At 42.3% G+C, this 15,000-nt stretch overlaps 1 long non-coding RNA gene across 1 annotated transcript in view; it reads right to left on the bottom strand.

Annotated features, from left to right (window-relative positions):
* Window positions 1–15,000, bottom strand: part of LOC127000409 (uncharacterized) — a 94,630-nt gene that overhangs the window by 75,722 nt on the left and 3,908 nt on the right. Inside the window, exon 2 of the long non-coding RNA XR_007754022.1 lies at window positions 11,029–11,104. This is a non-coding gene — a long non-coding RNA (uncharacterized LOC127000409). The remainder of the gene's footprint in view (window positions 1–11,028; window positions 11,105–15,000) is intronic.

Raw genomic sequence — 15,000 nt, 5'->3', positions numbered from 1 at the left:
TATGGGAGTGAGTCAATGAGTAATGGGGGAAGGAATTGTGAGTTTAAAGGGTGAGTCAGAGATGGAGGTTGTGAAAGAGAGAGAAAGGAATGAAGGGAGGGTATGAGTGCGTATGAACGAGTGAATGAAAGTTGGAAAAAAGAAAGAAAGAAAGAAAGAAAGAAAGGAAGGAAGGAAGGAAGGAAGGAAGAAAAAAAGGAAAGAGTTAAGAGTGAGGGAGGAAAAAATAAAGAGTTCAGAGGATAAGTAAAAGTTTAAGTAGTGAGTGAGGAAGGAAAGAATGAGGGAGAGGAAGTAATGAGGGAGGGAGGAATAGAGGGGGTGTAGAGAGAGGGTGGTTGAGAGTGGAGGTAATGAGAAAGGGAGGGAGGAATTAAGTGAGCGAGGGATGGAGGGATGGAAAGGGTGCGAAGAGCGAATGTTTAAGTGTGTGTGATGGAGGGAATGGCTGAGGTAGGGAGAACATAGTAAGTAAAAGGATAGAGTGAATAAAGAGTGAATAAGTAAGGAAACAATTAGTGAGATAGTAACTTAGTGAGGGAGGAAAGGATTGAAAAAGGAAAAGGAGTAGAGTGTTGGCAGGAGAAAAGGATGGGATTGAGACTATAGAGATGAAACCGAAGAGGAAAAATATGAAAATGAAGAAATGATGAACAAAATAAATAGATGGAAAAAAATAAAAAGGGACAAAGAGTACGAAAGGGAAAAATAAGACAGGGAACCCAAGAATACAGTAAAGTCACCCCTATCTTCGTGTCTGATAATGAACGATAAAAAGAAAACTATATGATTTGCGTCTCTGTTAGAGTAATATTTACCACCTTTTTTGGGGTAGTAATAAAAATGGTTCCTATATAGACAAAGAAAACAGTCATAGGGTTTAATTTGCATTCTAAAAACATATACAACCGATGACTATATGATTTGCGTCTCTGTTAGATTTATATTTATCGCCTTTTTTGGGGTAGTAATAAAAATGGTTCCTATATAAACAAAGAAAACAGTCATAGGGTTTAATTTGCATTCTAAAAACATATACAACCGATGACTATATAATTTGCGTCTCGGTTTGAGTGTTAAATTTATCACTTTTTTGGGGGGTAGTAATACAAACGGTTCCTATATAGATAAGCAAAGAAAATAGTCATAGGGTTTAATTTGCATTATAAAACAGATAAACAACAGCTGACTTTTTATCTACTTTGGGCCTCAGTGATGTAATAATGACCGATTTTTTTTTTTATTGCCTATCAATCTATCTCAGCAAAATCTCACAGGGTTTAATTTACATTCTAAAACAGATAAACAACAGCTGACTTTTTATCTACTTAGGGCCTCAGTGATGTAATAATGACCATTTTTTTTATTGTCTATTTATCTAAGGAAAATCTCACAGGGTTTAATTTGCATTCTTACACATACACAACAATCAACATTTTTATTTACTTTTCGTCTCAGTGTTCAGCGTTCGAGTCGCGTCCGGCCGTCGATTGTTGTGCCAGTATTGATTTATTCATCGGCGGGGACGGGTGTGTGTGCTCTCGCTCCGTCTTTTTAATGTCGAGTATCAAAGACTCAATGACACGACACGATTTTAATTACGGTCTTGATGCGTATATTGGACGGCGGCGCGGCGACTCTAAACAGCTGAGCCGTGACACTGAGGGGACGAAAAGCTGACGCCATTTAGGCTCACAAAAATAATTGAAGCTTTTAACGCCGATAGAAAAAAGACAAGCCATTTGCACTGCACTCTAAAGTCACTTACGAGAAAAGGAGAGAAGTGGAGCCATTAGCATTGATAGAAATAGTGATGCCATTTAAGCTGACGGAAAAATATAACTAAAGCCTTTTACATTGATAGGAAAAAAAAACATGCCATTTCCACTTTTAAAGAGCTAAAGCCATTTACGTCGATAGGGAAGGAGAAAACTAATGCCATTTAAGCTGACAAAAAATAACTGAAGCCTTTTACATTGATAGAAAAAAACAATAAAATTAAAAGAAATAAAGCCATTTACTGTGATAGAAAACGGGGAAAACGAAGTCATTTACACTGAAAGAAAAACGTGATGCCATTTAAGCTGACAAATAAATAAATGAAGCTTTATATAAGCCCTATATAAAGAGAATAATCTAGCCATTTCCACTGTTAAAAAACTAAAGCCATTTACAACGATACAAAAGGGGAGAACTGATGCCATTTAAGCTGATACAATAAAAGTAATGCTGATATATTTTTCATTTCTTTCTTCCTTTTATTATTCACTGTGCTGTTATTCGTGTTTTTTCTTCCTTTTTTTCCCTTTCCATCAGGCATTTCCAGCCACTGCACAGTTCACGGAATAAAGTCAACAATGGTTTATATGATATTTTTTGCCTCTGCAACTTTTTATTTCCCTCGTCATCAAACATATCCAGCGATCATGGTGACTTCCACTCCATATACGATAAATAGGGCAACGTTTCTCTGTAGCGTTTTCTCTGTAACTCATTTTCATTTCCCAACGTACGCACAGCATCTTCAGTGAGGGTCTAGTTCTTAGGGTAATGATGTAACGTTTCTTATACCGTTGTCATACGTAAAGCATCGCAGTGATCGTCTTCTTCACTGGGTAAAAAGTAGAACGTTTATTTATATCTATTTTCCTCTTTTTTTTTCATTTTTCCTTCCCTTCTACATAACGCGTCTTCAATGATCGTCTAGGTTTTTTTTTGTTTATGATAAAGAAAGCAGCAATGATTCTTAGTTCCTGCGTATATAAAGCATTTTCAGTGAGCGTCTATTTCGTATCATAAAGGTACAAAGTGTCTAAGTTTTTTTCTCATTTTCTCATGATTTTTGGGGGTCTCTTCTATCAAACATTCTCAGCGATCGTTTAGTTCATATGACACACACACACACACACACCTAACCTAACCTAACATAACATAACCTGACCCAACCAAACTCAATCTCCACTAACACACACACACACACACACACACACACACACACACACACACACACACACACACACACACACACACACACACACACCTAACCTAACCTAACCTAACCTGACCCAACCTAACTCAACCTACCCTAACACACACACACACACACACCCCTAACCTAACCTAACCTAACCTGACCCAACCTAACTCAATCTACCCTAACACACACACACACACACACACACACACACACACACACACACACATACACACACCTAACCTAACCTAACCTAACCTAACCTAACCTAACCTGACCCAACCTAACTCAACCTACCCTAACACACACACACACACACACACACACACACACACACACACACACACACACACACGTTTGCTCAATCTTCACGGCGATTATGGCGATACCCGGAAGGACAATAAAAAGATAACAACTTTAGCAACGGTCCCAAGTCGCCAAGGGAATTGTCTTATGACGCGCGGGGCCAAAAATTCAGTTAGGATGGTTCATTCGTCCCAGTTCGGTGTGTCCTCCCTCGGTGGTGCCCCCTCGCGGCCATCAGCGCCATGACACGGCCTTGTTCCGCGCATCATGGGACCAACAGGTGACCGCGTGTTTCACCTAACCCAAACTTACTTAACCATCAGATTTTTTTTTACCTCTGGGCCTTCCATACCTGGCGGCGGCGGTGGGGGGACAGGGAAGGGAGGTTAGGGGGATATATGGGGAGAGGAATAGATGGAGAGGTAAGGGAGAGGGGAGGCTGATGGGAGGGTGGAGTGGAAGGAGAGATATGGGAGGGAGGAGCGGGATAAGTGTGTAGGCGAGGATGATGGTGATCGTAGTGGAGGGAGAAGCAATGTGGAGGAGAGGGTGCATGAGAGAACCATAAGGAGAAGGAAAAGATGCAAAAAACAGAGAGAGGAGAGAGAGGCAGAAGTATGCGCGAGTGTGGAGAGGCAGGAAGAGGGAGGAAAGGGAGGGAGAACGAGAGAAGCATGAGGAGAGGGAAGAGGCGAAAACAGAGAGAGGGGAAATCGGTAGAAATCTAAGTAGAGGGTGTTGAGAGGTAGTAACAAAGGGGGAGGGGGTGAGACGGGGAGGAAAGGGAGGGAGGGTAAGAGGTTGTAAAGGTAAGAGCTGGCGCGCTGGTTCTAATAGCGGCATCTAAGCAGGTAGGGAGGCCCGGTAGTCGCATTACTGTGTTATAAACCCATAACTGCCCATGACAAGGGTCGGCCGGAGGGTTTGAGACATGCCTGTGGTCGGGAAGGCAAGGAGACGAGGAGACGAGATATATGGGTTACCTCCTCCTTCTCTTCCCTTCCCTCCTTTATCCCTCCCTCCTCCCTCCTCCCTCCCTCCTTTTCGAACACTCCCATCCAGCTTAAAAGTAAATTGCCTCCTTGTGGAAGAGCGGCCATGCGCGAGACGTCAAGCCGAAGATGTGTTTGTGCGAGTCCGTGTCTGTCCGTCGATCCGCCTTGTCCGCGTCGCTTTGTATCGGTCCGCATTGATCTAAGAGTATACCCGCCGCGGCCGACGAGAAGTTCATATTATTTGTCGGGGTTTCGTTTAGATGGGTGAGACTTGATACCGTTTCGTCTGTACTGGTTATAACATTTCCTGACAACCTAAAGGAAGTTAATATCTGGCAGTTTTTTTTTTTTTTAATCAACTTCATTTCAAAAGGTCTGTGTTGTATCTGTGTTTCGTTAGATAGGCGAGTTTTTATTGAATGTCATCTGTTTTGATTCTAACGTTATGCGACATTACCCAAGAGAAGTTAATACTATGTGGCCGTGTTTCGTCAAGCTGGCTGTGTTTCTGTCTAAGTTTATTCATCTAAGTTCATCTATAAAGGCCTGTATTGTGTTGAGTTTCATTAAGATGGTTGAATTTTGATCGAACTTCATCTGGGTTGGTTCTGAAATCTTCCGCCTTTCACTGTGGGACGTCTCATGAATTACTCTATAGCGGCGACGAAAAAAAAAAAACTAAAAATATAAATGAATAAAATATAAAATAGACAAATTAAAGAAAGTAAAAGAAAAATGAAACGTGAATATATGCGCCGAAATACATATTATACTTGAACTGCTCCCCCTTGTCAATTATATATACTACTTTAAATCACTCTAAGGATCACCTATATATCTACACACCCGCTACATACAAATAGGGTCACAATCCATAAATACAACACACTAATTTTTCTTCTATTTTCTCCATACTTTTACCCTACCATCTTTTTTTATTAGAAGGAAGTTGTGCCCCGTTTTTTAAGGTCACGCAGGAAGTTGGTCTAATACAAAGGTGAGACGAAGAAAAAGTTAAAGTTCGGGGGACACAAAAATGACAGGAATCCCAGTGATGAGAAAATGATGAGAGAGAGAGAGAGAGAGAGAGAGAGAGAGAGAGAGAGAGAGAGAGAGAGAGAGAGAGAGAGAGAGAGAGAGAGAGAGAGAGAGAGAGAGAGAGAGAGAGAGAGAGAGAGAGAGAGAGAGAGAGAGAGAGAGAGAGAGAGAGAGAGAGAGAGAGAGAGAGAGAAGAGAAAAGAGGAGGAGAAGAGGAGAAAGAGAAGAAAAGAGAGAAAGAAAGAAGGAAATCGAGCAAGCAAGAACGAAAGAAAGAAAGAAAGAAAAAGAGAAAAGGAGATAGAGATAAACGAAACAAACACAGACAGACAGACAGACAGACAGACAGGGAAGGCAACAGAGGAAATATTTCACCCAAGGACCCAGGTAGGTAGCGCCCTAGAAATACCTGAGGCGTGAGGACCCTACCTGCGCCCACCTCCAATTACCAGGTGAGTTATGGTGTATGGTGACATTATCGAGGCGGCGGCGAGGGTGTGCGCGTGATGGTGAGTGATAGTGAGCGATGCAGTGACGGTGAAGCGAAGACAGTAAGTGGTGATGGAGGGCGTGATTGTGTGTGTGTGTATGATGATAGTGATTGTGTGATGGTGATGATGGTGTGTAGGGGAACGTGCTTGTAATTAATGGTGGTGGTGGTGGTTTAGTTGATGATGATGATGATGATGATGATGATGATGATGATGATGATAGTAGCAATAGCAATGATGATGGTGATAAATATAGCAGTAATAATAATAATAATAATAATAATAATAATAATAATAATAATAATAATAATAATAATAATAATAATAATAATAATAATGGTAACAATAACGATACTAATACAAAGGAGAAGGAAAATAAAAGAAAAAGAAAAAGATGACGATGATGATGAAGAGGAAGAGAACATATAGAAGAATAATCCCAAGCTAATACTGATACTAATTACAGTAAAAAAAAATAATAAATAGCAGGAATAGTAATAATAGTAGTAATAATAACCCGCTAACGCAATAAATAGACAAATAAAGTGTTCCTGTATAACTGTGTATCTGCATTTATTTTTCAGTCAACGGCAAAATTATCGGAAAGTCCACCAGTTCTATCTATTCAGTTATATCTATTTATCCTCCTCTGCTGCATTACCTGTCGCATACTTGTCTACATAGGCCTACATCATCCATACAATAAGTCCTGTCGCCTACTCGTCCACATCCGTCCACCCATACAATAAATCCTGTCCCTTACTCGTCCACATCCGTCCACCCATACAATAAATCCTGTCGCCTACTCGTCCACATCCCTCCCACTGTTGCCAGATCATCGTACTCAGAGCATAGTATTTACCGGTTTCTGACGCCTAACTATTACGAAGAAACATCACGATCTACCTCTTTTAACGATAACTATAATTGAGTTTCGTTATTGGAGCCCAGAAGACAGTTTTGGGGTAGGAAGTCGGGAAATATAAGCGGCTGAGTACGACAGTCTGGCTACGTTGATTATTCCATCCATCCATCCATACGATAAATTTATAAGAGGTATTTGACGTTGGCGACGGAGATGAGCTCGGAGGCCACGCGCAGCTATAGAATATGTCCCTAACTTCCATTCCATATATACGTTTTTTTCAGTTTAATTCAATATTTAGCGCAACGTTCATCGGTTTTACGTATCCGTTTGACTTTATCGCCCTATCTCTCTACGCTTTGTTTTCATTCGTTTCATAAGTACCTACATAAAATTAAGTTACGTTTTATTAAGAGATATTTCACGTCTGTATTACACTCCTCGCCATTCCATATACAGTCTTATCATTTTACACACACACACACACACACACACGGCAGCCAGGTGAGGTGAAGAGGCGCCGCTAATTACTCTCAAACAATTAACATGTCGAGGAGTCTAATTCAGCCTTAGTCAGCGGCAGCCATCAGCAACCTCCGCAGTGTGAAGAGAAGGGGGCACCGCGGACCCCTCAACCCCCCTCTACACCACGACCCCCACCACGCATGCGCAGCGCCGACGAATAGGGCGCCAGATCGAGGGTGACTCCGCCTCTTCGTGATTATCTCCTCGAGGCTCCTCCCACGGGTCGTCCCAATCAATGTCTAGTTCGGGGACCACAAGAGCGCAATATTTCACAGGGTAATGAAGCCGTGGATCTGGGAAGGGGAGCATGACCCGATCCGGCTCCGATTTACATGTAGGGGACAAATCAAACCTAAGTGGGTGACGAGAAGGAGGCAGAGGGAGGAAGGGGCGAAGGCGAGAGAGGCACAGAGGCGGGATGCAAGAGGTTGAGTGTCTTCCTCTGGTGATGGCCGGAGGAACTAGCGAGGAGCAGGTTCATCTGAGAAACAATTAAGTGTTTCAATAAGTTTTTACAGCCTCCTAATATTGCCTCTGAGTACGGCGCAGAAGGAGGAAGAGGAGGAGGAGAAGCAGCAGCAGGAGGAGGAAGGAAAGGAAGGAGATGGGAGGGGAAGGAGTGGGCGTATGGGATGTAGATAGCGTTAGTGTTTTTCCTTATGACTTAGTTCTTATGCCTTTGTTTTCTCCTCATTTGCTTCCTGATTCCCTTTTTTAACACTGCAGGAAGAGGAAGGGAAGGAGATGGGAGGAGGAAGGGAAGAAGTAGGCGTATGAAGATGTGGATAGGGCGAGTGTTTTGCCTTTATTACTTACTTCTTATGCTCTTGTTCCCTTCTTGTTCCCTTCTTCAGCCCTGCAAATGAAGGAGAAGAAGCAGGAGGAAGGGCAAGAGAAGGAACGTGAGAGGGAAGAAGTGGGTGTATCGAGATGTGGACAGCGTGGGTGATTTTGTTTGTTACTTCTTATGATTTTGCTCCTTCCTTATTCCCTTCTTCAGCCCTGCAAATGAAGGAGAAGAAACAGGAGCAAGGGAAAGAGAAGGAACGTGAAAGGGAAGAAGTGGACGTATGGAGATATGGACAGCGTGGGTGATTTTGTTTATCACTTACTTATGATTTTGTTCCTTCCTTATTCCCTTCTTCAGCCCTGCAAATGAAGGAGAAGAAGCAGGAGAGAAGGAAGAGTGGGCGTATGAAGATGTGGAAAGCATGAGTGTTTTGCCTTTATTATACTTACTTCTTATGCTCTTGTCCCCTTCTTATTCCCTTCTTCAGCCCTGCAAATGAAGGAGAAGAAGCAGGAGAGAAGGAAGAGTGGGCGTATGAAGGTGTGGATATCATGTGTGTTATCCTTTATTACTTACTTCTCATGCCTTTCTTTCCTCCTAATTTCTTCTCATATTCCCACCTTTGACCCTGCAGAATATTACCGTTGCTATCCTTACCATTATCATTTCTACGCAATAACAGTTAAAGAAAGCGTAACACAAGCTGAAATGGAGAAGATATATAGAAACACGGAACCTAAAACACTATAGACATAACAAGCTAAGCGCAGAAAGAAGGCGGAAGAAGGACCCGATACTGTCTACCTCACACTCCTGCCGCTACAGATATAGGAAAGAGTATAAGAGAAAGTATAAGGCACTGTAATTAAGACGCTCTAACACCACAAAACTGATACACCACAACTGCGTCACACCACCACCACCGCTACTACTACTACAACTACTACCACTACTACAGAAACACTCGTACAGACCAACTCCACTACACACACACACACACACACACACACACTTCCACCACCGCCACAACCCCCCCCCGACACACACACACGAGACACAACAACAAGAAGACACACCACGCGGCTCATTCCCAAACTTGATTAAATTCCTCACTGGACATTATCGCTTCACTTGTCTCGTTTGCGGCAGCCCAGCGGAGAAAACTCGGGAGGAAGGGAGAGGGGGAGAGAGAGAGAGAGAGAGAGAGAGAGAGAGAGAGAGAGAGAGAGAGAGAGAGAGAGAGAGAGAGAGAGAGAGAGAGAGAGAGAGAGAGAGAGAGAGAGAGAGAGAGAGAGAGAGAGATTGGCACCCCATGACTTTCACTTTCAACAACAAAGCCTGATCGAAGCCCGAAATTCGGCGTCCTCTAAACAAAGTAAAATATAAACTAAGGAAAAAATCAAAATAAATAAATAAATAAAAAAAAGAAAGAAACCCACTGCACTGAAATTATGATCCGAACGCTTTCCTAAAATTAACAATAAAACAAAAACAAGATTTAAACCCACATAACATCGCACAAAACAATATAATATCCTAACAAAACAACAACAGGGGCAATTATAGTCATCGCCGAGTGGCCTAAGACTACCCATATGCTCTCCTGAAGATCATCTATCAACCTGGACTCTAGATTATCTTGAAAAGAGGATCTAAGATAAGCTCCGTGGGGGCAGCATGAGCCAGGCAAGATGGCACGACTATAAACACTTCCATGCGCTACAACGGGCTGGAGCCGACCACCAGGCCCCACCAAGAGAACCTACCGACGCCGTAGGCCAAAACATAAAACAACAACAGGATTAAACTTCTTAACACCACCAAAAAAAACCCTATTACGTAGACATGAAACTTAAGAAGAAGAAGAAGAAGAAGAAGAAGAAGAAGAAGAAGAAGAAGAAGAAGCAAAAGAAAAAGAAGAAGAAGAAGAAGAAGAAGAAGAAGAACAAATAAAAAATAGAACAAGAACCAGAACTTAATCCCAAGACTCCTGAATTCTATATGCACACAGGAGGAAGAAGCAGCGGAGAGGAGGAAGTGAGAGGGAACGAGAGGAAGGGAGGGAGGGAGGGAGGGAGCGAATCCACGCCTCGCTTCTTCTCCCGACAATTAATATCTCTCTTATTACCAACTCGTCCTCGCCTTATAATTTTACTTGCGTCTGTTCTTCCATCACTTATTACCTTGTTCCTTTGTGTCTCCCTTCGTGTCATCCTCATCTCGCTAGCTTGCCCTATTCCATTGTCCTCTCGCTCGCTCTTTCTCTTGCTTTCTCTTCTCACTTCTCTTCTCTCTCTCTCTCTCTCTCTCTCTCTCTCTCTCTCTCTCTCTCTCTCTCTCTCTCTATTCTCCTTTCTCTTCTCCTTCCTTCCTTTCCTCTTCCTTTCCTTCTCTTCTCTTCTCTCTCTCTCTCTCTCTCTCTCTCTCTCTCTCTCTCTCTCTCTCTCTCTCTCTCATTTTCTCCTCTTTTCTCCTCTTTTTTCCTCTATATTCTCATCTCTTCTCTTCCCTTCCCTTCATTTCCCTTCCTTTCCTTTCCTCATTTCCCTTCCTTTTCTTTCCTTCTTCTCTCTCTTGTCTAACGTAAAATATACATCATATTTTCAGGTTATTCACCTCCGTGCACAGAAATTCAATTAATCTTGTGATACATCAATTAGCAGCGACACTCCGCTAGTCTGGGCACCAGCTTATTATTATTATTATTATTATTATTATTATTATTATTATTATTATTATTATTGGTATTACTGCGTACATCTGTTTGATTTCGTTTGTATCTATTGTAGGTAATGACATAAATTTAGTATTGAATGTTGTAGTAGTAGTAGTAGTAGTAGTAGTAGCAGTAGTAGTAGATGAAGAAGAACAAGAAGAACAAAAACAAACAGAACAAGAAGTGAAAAAGAAGAAAAAAAGAAAGACTTTGACAATGATGAAGAAAAAATAAAACAGAAAAGAAGAAAGAAAAGGAAAAAAAAAGGAAAACAAGAAACAAGGAATACAACAACAACAACAACAACAACAACAACATCAGTACTCACCACCCCTCATCACCGGCAGGGCATCATCACCATCATCACGTCAGGCCTCGTCATCGGTCGCCGCGTCGTCATCGGCCTGCAGGTAAACGCGAGAACACCTGCGTTAGTGCGTGGTCCAGGTGAGTCATGTGCGAGTGACTAATTAGCAAAATGAAAGGTGAGAATAAGGATGTTTTGATGTTTATGACGTGTTGCAATTACTGAACTAGATACGGTATTATAATTTTCTTTCTCATTCTTTCTCTTTTTCTTTTGTTTTAATTTTCTTCTTCTTCTTCTCTATCTTCTTTTTCTTTTTCTAATTCTTTTCTTTATTCTTCTTCTTCTTCTTATTTCTGCTACTATAATTAGACATTACTATTTTTATAATATACTACAACTACTCTCTCTCTCTCTCTCTCTCTCTCTCTCTCTCTCTCTCTCTCTCTCTCTCTCCGCGGCGAGGTCTTCATCTCTCTCAGTATTACGTGGACTCGCTCGCCTCATCCTCCCTTGTTAAGTGTTACGAGCCGACCTGTGGTAATTACGACACACACACACACACACACACACACACACACACACACACACACACACGTCTAGCTCCCCTTCTCTCCTAATGAAAAGCACTTGTTTAGTTTTTATCTGTTTGTTTTTGTGTTTTCTAGGCGTCGTCCTCTGTGTGTGAGTGTGAGTGCATGTGTGTGTGTGTGTGTGTGTGTGTGTGTGTGTGTGTGTGTGTGTGTGTGTAGTATGAGGTATATATGAATGCGTATAGTGTAGCTTACGACAGGCGTACATACGAATACAAGCGCGCGTAAGAGAAGTAAGAAAAGGAGGTGGAAGAGGAGGAAGAGGGGGGAAGGTATGTGCGTGCGTGCGTGAGTGCACTATACCAACACACGCCTACCTAACCTTCACTCCGGCAATATGTTTAACAAATGTCCCTCATACTCCCCCTCGCGCCTAAGGAAACTATCGGCTCTTGACAAAATAATTCACGTGTGTATTGCTTATATCAGACCTCCGCGCCGCCCCCGCCCGCCCAATGTAGTGTCGGAACAAGAACCCGCCTCCAGGATGGGCCCATGATAACCCCGCTTCCCGCCAAATACATTTCCCGCGCTTTTGTCCCCTAACAAAGGAGCGTCGGGGAGCGGCGAGGAGGAGAGACGGGCGAGCTGCTCCTTATTGCGCGCATATGTCATGGCCGTCAAGCTGTTTCCTTATTTTATTGACCAGAAGGAAGGAGGCGCTCTTGTGCTCCATTACCCGAGGAGGAGGAAGAGGAGGAGGAAGTGGAGAAGGGGAAGGAAGAGGAGGAGAAAGGGTGAAGGACTAGGACCAATTTTGAGGCTTATATAATGTAAGGATCGGAAGATGTTCATAGCCAGTGCCTCGCTCCCTCTATCGGTCCATCCTTCTTGAAGCTACTCCGATTCTTTTACCTTTCATCTATCCTTCTTTTTCTTTATATGATTTGAGTATCAGAAGCTCCAAACTCATGCACTCTCAAGTACACATCTGCGTATATTCAGAAAATGGGTAGGAACCAACAAACGCGCTCTCTATCGGATCTTCCTTCTTGAAACTATTCCGATTCTTTTCCCTTCAATCTATTTTTCTTTCTTATATAATGTGAGGATCGGAAGCTGCTCATATCCAGTGCCCCACACCCTCTATCAGTCTTTCTTTTCCCTTCTTTTTATCTTTCTTTTTGTTCTCTTTCGAAAGAGGTCATGTGGAAACTGACAAATCGTCATGGTGGATTGTTTCCTTCTGAATTGTGACTCTGATGGCTTGTGACTTGTACATGCCGTCTTCGCCTCCGCCTGTCTTGGTTCTTACATTTTTTTTTTTTTTTTAATATACGTTGATATGTATTTGAGTGACTTTGGATCCTACTGATTCTTCTTTATTATCTTATGTATACAAATTAATACGCGGGAGTCTTAGATATGAACGGTTAATCTTCGAAGCCTGCTGTGCATGGATTTCGTTGTGCACTTTATTGATGCGACCGAGGTCGTGAGGGTAAACTATAATGCATAAACCTTCCTTCGTCTGTGTTTCCTCCTGCCTTCGACTTTTCCAAGAGGGGAGTAAAAGACACCTCTCCAACCAACTCAACTATCTTATTTCCGCAGGAACAGCGTTTAGAGGACTTTTTATTGTTATTTTGCCCTTAAGATGCTTCCGTTACTGTAAGGAAACAAAATTGGTGAATGTCGAGAAATTTGACAATTATGCAAAGGACTATCACTGATACAGACGCTCAACCATATCATCAATAAACTTATGAAAACGGTGCAAGAATTTATTATTTTTTTTCGCCTATGGCGTCGGTAGGGTTTCTTGGTGGGGTCTGGTGGTCGGCCCCAGCCTGTTCAGGCGCAGACAAGTGTTTATAGTGGCGCCTTCTATTTTGGCTCATGCTACTCCCCGGACCTCATCTTTGATCCTCTTTTTTAGAGAGAGAATCTAAAGTCCTAGTTGATGAGTGGTCTTCAGTACAGCATGAGGGTAGTCTAGGCCTCTCGACGATGACTGAAAAATTGCCAGCTTGTTTGTAGAAGCGGGCGGGACGCGAACCTGCGTCCTCCTGGACGCCGCGTCCGCACGTTGATCACTCAGTGCAGTTGGCTATCAAAACACTTTTGGATACTCTTGTAAGCGAGGGCACCCTCGGGCCTCGAGACACGCAACGTTAGTTCGTCCCTAGTCCTCGTAGACGTAAAGAGAGGCACTAACTGGTGTGATAATCGTGGCCGCTCGACTGATGATGTTGGGTAATTGCCGCCCAACGAGCCATTGCGAGTGTGCCCCAGCTGTTAATTGCTTTGTTAATAGTTGCGGTTAGTGTTGCTGTGGTCAATGTCATTCTACTCTTTTCTGGAAGGTTAACTACGTACTTCTGTGGCCCATGACCCCTCTCAGTGTGTGTGTGTGTGTGTGTGTGTGTGTGTTGATAGAGGTACTTTAAAGTATAATCTCTCCCCCGTAGATTTTATTTATCGTTCCATCCATCTCTGCGTCTTCTTCATCTCCTTGTTCCTCCTCTCTCTCCTCCTCCTTCTTCTCTTCCTCCTGATCACCTTCCTCTGCCTCAACTTCCTGCCCTCTCCTCTCATCCTCCTACTCACTTTTCGCTCCTTCCTTCCCCCAACTCCCAACCTCTCCTCCTCCTCCTCCTTCTCCTCCTCCTCCTATTTACGGGTGGTGAGGCAGATTACCCGACAGTGGCCAATAAAACTCTTAAACTTTAATATGATCCAATTACTGCCTCGTTACTCCTCACCCCTCGGGCGCAACACACACACACACACACACACACACACACACACACACACACACACACACACACACACATACATACACACACACACACACACACACACACACACAAAAGGGATGGTGTTTGGGTATTGTTACGTTGAATGCTTTTGGTTTCTGTTAGGTTTAAATTCTTAAGCATATTATTTTACACGATTATTTACTAGAAAACAACGACGTATATTTCAATCCACGTATTTACTGAGGTAATTGATTATATTGTATTTATTACTCTATTTTGTTTTTAGTCATATTTTTCTCTTTGTCTCGCTTCTGGATAAAATAAATATAGTTTCCATAAAAGATCTTACTTATTAAATACTCAAGACAGATTTTCTTACTTTTTGGCGTTTTTTGATGATGATGATGATGATGATAATGACTGATAACACCGATGACAAAAATAATAATGATGATAAAGATGTTAATACTAATAAAGATGGCGGCCTAACACTTAAACATCCCGATTCTCGTGTACAGAAAACTTAATAATTATATGCGGCTCTCCTTTTCATCCTCTTTCTCTGCCGGCGACAACAATGCGGCAACAATTATCATATTAACACCTTTTTTCTGCTCCACGGAGAGTCGTTACTGCGAGAAAAAGTGAAAAAAAAGGGGGTGGGAATAATTTTACAGTGATGCGAAAAAAAAATCTGT

This window comes from Eriocheir sinensis, chromosome 18, assembly GCF_024679095.1.
Source record: "Eriocheir sinensis breed Jianghai 21 chromosome 18, ASM2467909v1, whole genome shotgun sequence".
Classification (NCBI taxonomy): Eukaryota; Metazoa; Arthropoda; class Malacostraca; order Decapoda; family Varunidae; genus Eriocheir; species Eriocheir sinensis.
Note: the sequence above shows the minus strand (reverse complement) of the source record. Positions and strands in the feature narration are given on the sequence as shown.